Here is a 9,071-nt window from a genome sequence, read left to right on the forward strand (position 1 = left end):
CACAGCCAAGAATCTCAATTGGCCTCAGGACAAATGGTATTTGATCATCCGGAACTCATTTAAAGGTAAAGCATTATCTGTATGTGCCACTATGTTAGAGGAACATGATTATTTCATAATTAAAAAGGCAATCCTTGATGCTTATTCTATTACTGCGGAAGGTTATAGGCAAATATTTCGTAATAGTCAGAAGCAAGTTCAGCAGACCTTTTTAGAATTTATGAATGGAAAGATTAAACAGTTTCAGAAGTGGGTAGACAAAGTAGATGTCAAAACTTTCGAGCAGTTGAAAGATTTAATAGTAATGGAGGAGTTCTTAAGGAAAATACCAGGTAGCATTAATGTGTATCTAAGAGAGCAGAATGAATCTGACCCTAAGAAAGCCGCTTTAAAGGCAGATGACTATGCTCTTATTCATAAAGTAGGTAAAACCCCATATAGAGAAACTAGACCTAAGGAAACTTGTACATACTGCAAACAAGAAGGACATCATATTTCAGAATGTCCTGATCCACATTGTGCAGCTTCATACTTAAAGAGAAAACCTAATCCCCCTCAATTCTCTCCTAAGCAAATGAATCTGCCCAAACAGGAACCAAAACCTAAGGTGGAGAAGAAAAAGACCTTCCATTGTGCATCACACGAGTCCCAAGCGTTTGCACCCTTCACTTGCTCAGGCAAAATAAATGGTAAACCTGTAACCATACTCAGAGACACTGGATCCTCTCAAACGATCGTCTCTCCTAAAGTAATACGACCTAAAGGTGAAACTCACAGGTATGTTGCAGTTAATGACTTAACCAGTAAGTCTATGTTGCCTCTCATTAATGTAAACCTTCATTGTCCTTATTTCTCTGGAACTACTGAAGTAGCTGTAAATCCAGAACTGTTACCATGCAAGAATGTTGATGTAATCCTGGGTAATGACATAGCTAACTCTGTTGTCTTAACAAACTTAATAGCAGTATCTCCAGGTGAAGTTGTACAGGAGGAATGCTTAGCAGTGACACGAAGCAGTAAAAAGGACACCCCTACTGAATCATCATCAAACCCGTTGCCAGTCTCTGAACCTATGGATTTCAACGAGTTGATGAGTACATATAAGATCCAGCCTGATTCCTTTAGCTATCAACAAAGGAAAGATGTCACTCTACAGCAGTGTTTCAACCAAGTGAAACCAAAGGATACCAACAAGTGTTCTTATTTTTATATTAATAATAATGTACTAATGAGAAAATTCAGGTCCAGCAAGAACAGTCATCTAGAAACCTGGAAGGATCTATTCCAGGTAGTTGTTCCTAAGGATATAAGACCTCTGATCCTAGAATTGTCTCACTCTGCTGACTCTCATCTTGGTATCACTAAAACATATGAACGCATCAGTCAAGACTTTTATTGGCCAAACATGAAGAATGACATTAAAGAGTACGTAAAAACATGTACAACATGTCAAAAAGTAAGTAGTCCTAATGTAAAAGTACCAGTTGCACCCTTAAAACCTATACTTGTGCCTAAAGAACCTTTCAGTAAGATCATAGTAGATTGTGTAGGCCCTTTGCCTAAGACAAAAAGGGGACATGAATACTTGCTTACGGCCTTATGCCCAACTACGCGTTATCCATTTGCAGTACCTTTAAGAAACATTTCAGCCAAGAACATCCTAAAGTCACTAGTGTCCATATTTACTGTTGTAGGATTTCCAACTGAACTACAATGTGATCAAGGAACCAATTTCATGAGTCATGCTTTTAAAACAGCTATGAAAGATTACCATATAACCCAAGTCTCATCCTCAGCTTACCATCCACAGACCAATGGAGCATTAGAACGCACTCACCAGACCATTAAAAATCTTCTCCGGAAATACATCCATAGTTCAGGTAACGAGTGGGATTGCGATTTGGAACTGATCATGTACATCATACGAGGAGTTCGAAATCAGTCTACTGGTATGTCACCTTTTGAACTACTCTTCGGTCGACGGCCACGAACTATCCTCAGTTCAGTCAAAGAACGCATCCTGAAGTTGGGAGATAATGAGGTACCTCTTTCCCAATATATTTCAGAACTCAACAGGAAACTTTCAGATCTTCACTCCATTGCCAAAACTAACTTGATAACAGCTCAAGAGAAGATGAAGATTAACTATGATAAAAAGGCTAAAACCAGAAGTTTCAAAGTAGGAGATGCAGTGCTGCTATACCATCCGATTGCAGGCTCTCCCCTACGAGAGAAATACCAGGGACCTTATACCATCACTCAACGTATCTCGCCAACCAACTATATAATCGCCACTCCAGATAAGCGTAAGTCTACTCAATTAGTCCACATAAACCTCTTAAAGGCCTATTTGTCTCCCTCAACAGCTGAAAGTAAAACTGTAATGATTACTAGTGCCATACCATACATAGATTGTCCTATGGATCAATTTACAGATGATCCAATAACTGCATCTTGGCAGGATTCTCAAAACTCAAAGATCTTGGAAAACTTATCAGACTATCTAAAACCCTTATCTGCATCAAAATGTAAATCTTTAGTAGCTTTATTCCATGAATTTCCTAGTATAACTTCAGATAAACCAGGCAGATGCACCATGCTAGATCATGACATCAAACTACAACCAGGTGCTGCACCCATTAAACAAGCTTTTTATCGAACATCACAGAAGAAATTGGGTATCATGAAAGAAGAAGTGAGCTACTTGATAAGAGAAGGATTGGCAGAACCCAGTGCGTCACCATGGGCTTCCCCATGTCTCCTAGTAGGAAAGAAAAATGGTAAATTTCGTCTTTGTACCGATTACAGGAAAATTAATAATTTAACAATTAAAGATTCGTATCCTCTACCAAGAATACAAGATATCATTGACCAAGTAAGTAATTCGACCTACTTAACCCAAATAGATTTGTTGAAGGGTTATTACCAAATTAAATTAACAGAAACGGCAAAGGAAATTTCTTCATTTATCACTCCATTTGGCTTATTTAGTTATAACGTAATGCCATTCGGATTAGCCAACGCACCTGCCACCTTCCAAAGAGTAATGTCTTTAATTTTACAGGACTTGGAAAAAGTATTTGTATATTTAGATGACATCATTATTGCCTCTGACACATGGATAAACCATATTCAAAAGATAAAAGAAGTTTTCTCAAGGTTGAAACAACATGGATTAACGATCAACTTAGCAAAAAGTAATTTTTGCAAAGGTCAGGTATCTTACCTTGGTCATCGAGTTGGCAGTGGTAAAGTATTACCCCATGATGCAAATATTAGCGCCATAACTTCTTATCCTGTTCCAACTACCAAACAGGAATTAAAACGATTTCTAGGTATGGTAGGATATTACTCTAAGTTCAGTCCAAATTTCTCACCGTTCACAGGACCACTATTTGCTTTAACTTCTTCAAAAGTAAATTTTTCTTGGAGCCAGCAACATGATCAAATATTTAACCAGCTAAAAACTTACTTGTCATCTCCTCCTATATTAATGGCACCTAACCTCACCAAACCATTCTATCTCCAAACAGACGCTAGTGATCTTGGATATGGGGGCATTTTATTACAGCATCCTGCTCCAATAACAGCCATAACAGGAAACCTGCCCCCACTAGCTGATCTGTTACCAGTCTCTTATTCCAGTGGACGATTTATGGGTTCCCAACTAAATTGGCCCACTGTGGAGAAAGAACTATTCGCCATCGTAGCTACCATCCAGAGATACGAGATCTATGTTGATGGACAAGACACGATCTACGTCTACAGCGACCACTCTCCTCTGTCGCATCTCCATAGGTCCACTACTCTCAACCCTAAACTTTTAAGATGGTCATACATACTCTCTGCACATAATATCCAAGTAATCGCCATATCAGGACGAGAAAACATTGTGGCAGACTCATTATCAAGGATAACCTCGGTTGATCCTCGGGAAATGGAAAAAAACAAAAACAAGGGGGGACTGTGATATCCCCATATGTTGTACATATGCTAACATATCTGATTTGTCTAATGTATATTTTTCCATTTTCTTTGTAAATACATCACCTTATTTCAGCGCCATCTTCATTCCATTCTTCTCATTATCTTTTGTTTAACACTCGCCTTCCTGCTGTAAATCATCCCTGTTTTCTTACCTTACATGTTATAAGGTAACCCCAAATTTATTGTTTTGTTAGAATACTTCGTTCTCACCACGAGATTCATCTACCTTACTCACCCATTCACTTTGCATTGCTTATTATTGTTGTTTTGAAGTGCTTTTTCATTATTTTGTTTAACGTAAGATTAAAGTTTTGTTTATAACATAGTTTATTGTTCCTGTCCTCCAATTATCCTGCTATTGGTGCTTCTGTTGTCTGCAACCAGCTTTAAGAAGATACATTTGATCATAATCAACAATCTTATACACTCGTAATAAGAAACAAGTGAATTTGGAAGTCTACCCATATGACTTCTATTTTGTTGTGTGAAGAGAACTACCGCCCATTGTAAAGGGGTAATTGTTTGCACAGTGGTTCGTCACATAATAATATATATATATATATATATATATATATATATATAGGAGGGCAGCTGACCTGAGGTGGGGTCAGGGACTGGGTCAGTCATATGAAGAGAATAAGAAGAAGTTTTGGAAAGAAGTGAAGAGAGTAAGGAAGGCCGGCGGAAGAATTGAAGAGACAGTGAAAGATGGAAATGGAAGGTTGTTAAAAGGAGAGGAGGTAAGGAAAAGGTGGGCGGAATATTTTGAAAGTTTGCTGAATGTTGAGGATGATAGGGAGGCAGATATAATTGCGGTTCCAGGTGTTGAGGTGCCAGTGATGGGAGATGAGAATGAGAGAGAGATTACAATAGAGGAAGTGAGGAGAGCACTAGATGAAACGAGAGTAGGAAAAGCATCGGGTATGGATGGTGTAAAAACTGAGATGTTGAAGGAAGGGGGTGTGACTGTACTTGAATGGTTGGTGAGATTGTTTAATGTGTGTTTTGTGTTGTTAATGGTACCAGTAGATTGGGTCTGTGCATGTATTGTACCACTATATAAGGGTAAGGGAGATGTGCATGAGTGTTGTAATTCAAGAGGTATTAGTTTGTTGAGTGTAGTTGGAAAAGTGTATGGTAGAATACTGATTAATAGGATTAAGGATAAAACAGAGAATGCAATCTTGGAAGTACAGGGTGGTTTTAGAAGAGGTAGGGGTTGTATGAATCAGATTTTTACAGTTAGGCAGATATGCGAGAAATATTTAGCAAAAGGTAAGGAGGTGTATGTTGCGTTTATGGATCTGGAGAAAGCATATGATAGAGTTGATAGGGAAGCAATGTGGAATGTGATGAGGTTATATGGAGTTGGTGGAAGGTTGTTGCAAGCAGTGAAAAGTTTCTACACAGGTAGTAAAGCATGTGTTAGAATAGGAAATGAGGTGAGCGATTGGTTTCCGGTGAGAGTGGGGCTGAGACAGGGATGTGTGATGTCGCCGTGGTTGTTTAACTTGTATGTTGATGGAGTGGTGAGAGAGGTGAATGCTAGAGTGCTTGGACGAGGATTAAAACTGGTAGGCGAGAATGATCATGAATGGGAGGTAAATCAGTTGTTGTTTGCGGATGATACTGTACTGGTAGCAGACACAGAAGAGAAGCTTGACCGACTAGTGACAGAATTTGGAAGGGTGTGTGAGAGAAGGAAGTTGAGAGTTAATGTGGGTAAGAGTAAGGTTATGAGATGTACGAGAAGGGAAGGTGGTGCAAGGTTGAATGTCATGTTGAATGGAGAGTTACTTGAGGAGGTGGATCAGTTTAAGTACTTGGGGTCTGTTGTTGCAGCAAATGGTGGAGTGGAAGCAGATGTACGTCAGAGAGTGAATGAAGGTTGCAAAGTGTTGGGGGCAGTTAAGGGAGTAGTAAAAAATAGAGGATTGGGCATGAATGTAAAGAGAGTTCTATATGAGAAAGTGATTGTACCAACTGTGATGTATGGATCGGAGTTGTGGGGAATGAAAGTGATGGAGAGACAGAAATTGAATGTGTTTGAGATGAAGTGTCTGAGGAGTATGGCTGGTGTATCTCGAGTAGATAGGGTTAGGAACGAAGTGGTGAGGGTGAGAACAGGTGTAAGAAATGAGTTAGCGGCTAGAGTGGATATGAATGTGTTGAGGTGGTTATGCCATGTTGAGAGAATGGAAAATAGCTGTCTGCTAAAGAAGGTGATGAATGCAAGAGTTGATGGGAGAAGTACAAGAGGAAGGCCAAGGTTTGGGTGGATGGATGGTGTGAAGAAAGCTCTGGGTGATAGGAGGATAGATGTGAGAGAGGCAAGAGAGCGTGCTAGAAATAGGAATGAATGGCGAGCGATTGTGACGCAGTTCCGGTAGGCCCTGCTGCTTCCTCCGGTGCCTTAGATGACCGCGGAGGTAGCAGCAGTAGGGGACTCAGCAGTATGAAGCTTCATCTGTGGTGGAAATGTGGGAGGTTGGGCTGTGGCACCCTAGCAGTACCAGCTGAACTCAGCTGAGTCCCTGGTTAGGCTGGAGGAACGTAGAGAGTAGAGGTCCCCTTTTTGTTTTGTTTCTTGTTGTTGTCGGCTACCCCCCAAAATTGGGGGAAGTGCCTTTGGTATATGTATGATGTATGTATATAATTAGATCGTTTAAAAAAAGTAACTGGATTATATTGCTTTGCAGTAATTAAAAAGGAATGCTGATGAATATTTTATCTGACTGTTTTTACATTGACTGCCACATCAGCAGTTTTATATATTAAAAAAAAGCTGCCGTCTCGAGTCTATCATCTTGGACATAAACAATTCGGTCTTAATTTATTTCTGCCACATTGGCAGATCTGTGTATGTCAACAGCTACAGTCTTTTTTTTTCTCTCTCTTGGCATCTTGAACCTGCTACTGTAATGAATAACGTGTTATGTATCTTTACAAATAATTTTTAATCATTTTGTACCGTAATTAGTTGGTAATATTTAGTATTTTTTTCATAGTTTTTTTTTTTATCCTCGTGTTAACAACACGAACTTTTTAGTTCCATTTTAGTTGATAGTTATTTAGTTAGTTATTGACTCTTATTATTATTACTATTATTATTATTATTACTACTACTACTTGCTAAGCTACAACCCTAGTTGAAAAAAGCAAGATGCTATAAGCCCAGGGACTCCAACAGGGAAAATAGCCCAGTGAGTAAAGGAAACAAGGAAAAATGAAATATTTTAAGAACAGTAACATTAAAATAAATATATCCTATATAAACTATAAAAACATTAACAAAGCAAGAATAGGAGAAATTGGATAGAATTATGTGATTACATTAAAGCGTTTCTTTTATAAGATATTCCTCCGTCGAGCAATTTCTGATTTTAAAGAAAGGCAATGGAAAAAATATAATTTTCATTTTAATCTACTCTATATATAATTATTTTTGCGCGCATTTACATAAACAAAAATATCTAATTACATTAAAACGTTTCTTCTAAAAGAAACTCCTCCGTCGAGCAGTTTCTGATTTTAAAGAAAGGTAATGGAAAATATATCAGTTCTCATTTCAATCTACTCTATATAATTTTTTTTGCGAGTATTTACATAAACAAAAATATCTAATTACATTAAAACTTTTCTTTTATATAAGATACTGCTCCGTCGAGCAATTTCCGATTTTAAAGAAAGGCAATGGAAAATATATCCACTCCCTATAATAATTTTATTCCCTCATGTCAGCCGATATAAATCAACTGTGTTTTGACGTAAGACTGCAGACAGAACCACAGGTGCAAAACAGAGAGAAATTAAAAATTTTCATGGTGAAAAGTGAAAGATGTTTGGACTATATTCCATTTCTTTTAGCGAGTCATATTTGCACCGACTCGCAGCGGTGCCCTTTTAGCTCGGAAAAGTTTCCTGATCGCTGATTGGTTGGACGAGATAATTCTAACCAATCAACGATCAGAAAAATTTTCCGAGCTAAAAGGGCACCGCTGCGAGTCGGTGCAAATCTGCCTCGATAAAAGAAATGGACTATTTGGTGTGATACGGATCACCTCCAAAATTTATTAGGTTTTTCCGGAGCTGTTAAAATTTTTGGGGAAACCCAATAAGGAGATTTAATGTAATCCTGATAACAGAAAAACTAACAAATAAATAAATAATTAAATAAATGAATAAATAAATAGACGCCGGGAGTCTCCGAGACTTGTGTAAATGAAAGCGGTTTCCTCAATGAAAATGGTCAAACTTTTAATAAAGTCTACGGACCAACCTTTCCCATTTTCAAACGTTGACCGTGAATGAATCCACAGTAAAATAATAATAATAATAATAATAATAATAATAATAATAATCTCTATCTTGATCCAGATCACCTTCAAAATTTAATGGGTACTTCCAGAGCATAATAACTATCCGTTATTAAAATTGGGTGAAGATCCAGCGAGATGTTTTGACGTAGTACTACTAACAGACAAACACACGGATAAATAAATAAATGAATAAATAAACAAATGAATTAATAAATAAGCAGTTAAAATTGGGTGAAAATCCAGTAAGAATTTATGACGTAATCCAGCTAACAGAGAAAGGATAAAAAAAAATAATAGAAAAAAATAAAAAAACAAATAAAATAAATAAATAAATCCATAAATACAAAATAAATAAATATAAATAAATAGATAAATAGATAGATAGATACATAGATAGATAGATAAATAAATAAACAAATAGATAAATACATAAATAAATAGATAAATAAATAGATAGATACACAGATAGATAGATAAATAAATAGAAAAATAAACAAATAAACAAATAAATAGATAAATAAATAGATAGATATATAGATAGATAAATAAATAAATAAACAAACAAATAGATAGATAAATAAATAAATAAATAGATAGATAGAGATATAGATAGATAACTAAATAAATAAACAAATAGATAACTAAATAGATAGATAGATAAATAAATGAATAAATAAACAAATAGATAACTAAATAAATAAATAGATAAATAAATGGATAGATAGATAAATAAATAAATAAATAAACAAATAGATAAATACATAA

At 36.5% G+C, this 9,071-nt stretch overlaps 1 protein-coding gene across 1 annotated transcript in view; it reads right to left on the minus strand.

Moving 5' to 3' along the window:
- Positions 1 to 9,071, minus strand: part of LOC137659677 (uncharacterized) — an 85,985-nt gene that overhangs the window by 68,866 nt on the left and 8,048 nt on the right. The window lies entirely within an intron of this gene.

This window comes from Palaemon carinicauda, chromosome 20 (assembly GCF_036898095.1).
Source record: "Palaemon carinicauda isolate YSFRI2023 chromosome 20, ASM3689809v2, whole genome shotgun sequence".
In the NCBI taxonomy this organism is placed as follows: Eukaryota; Metazoa; Arthropoda; class Malacostraca; order Decapoda; family Palaemonidae; genus Palaemon; species Palaemon carinicauda.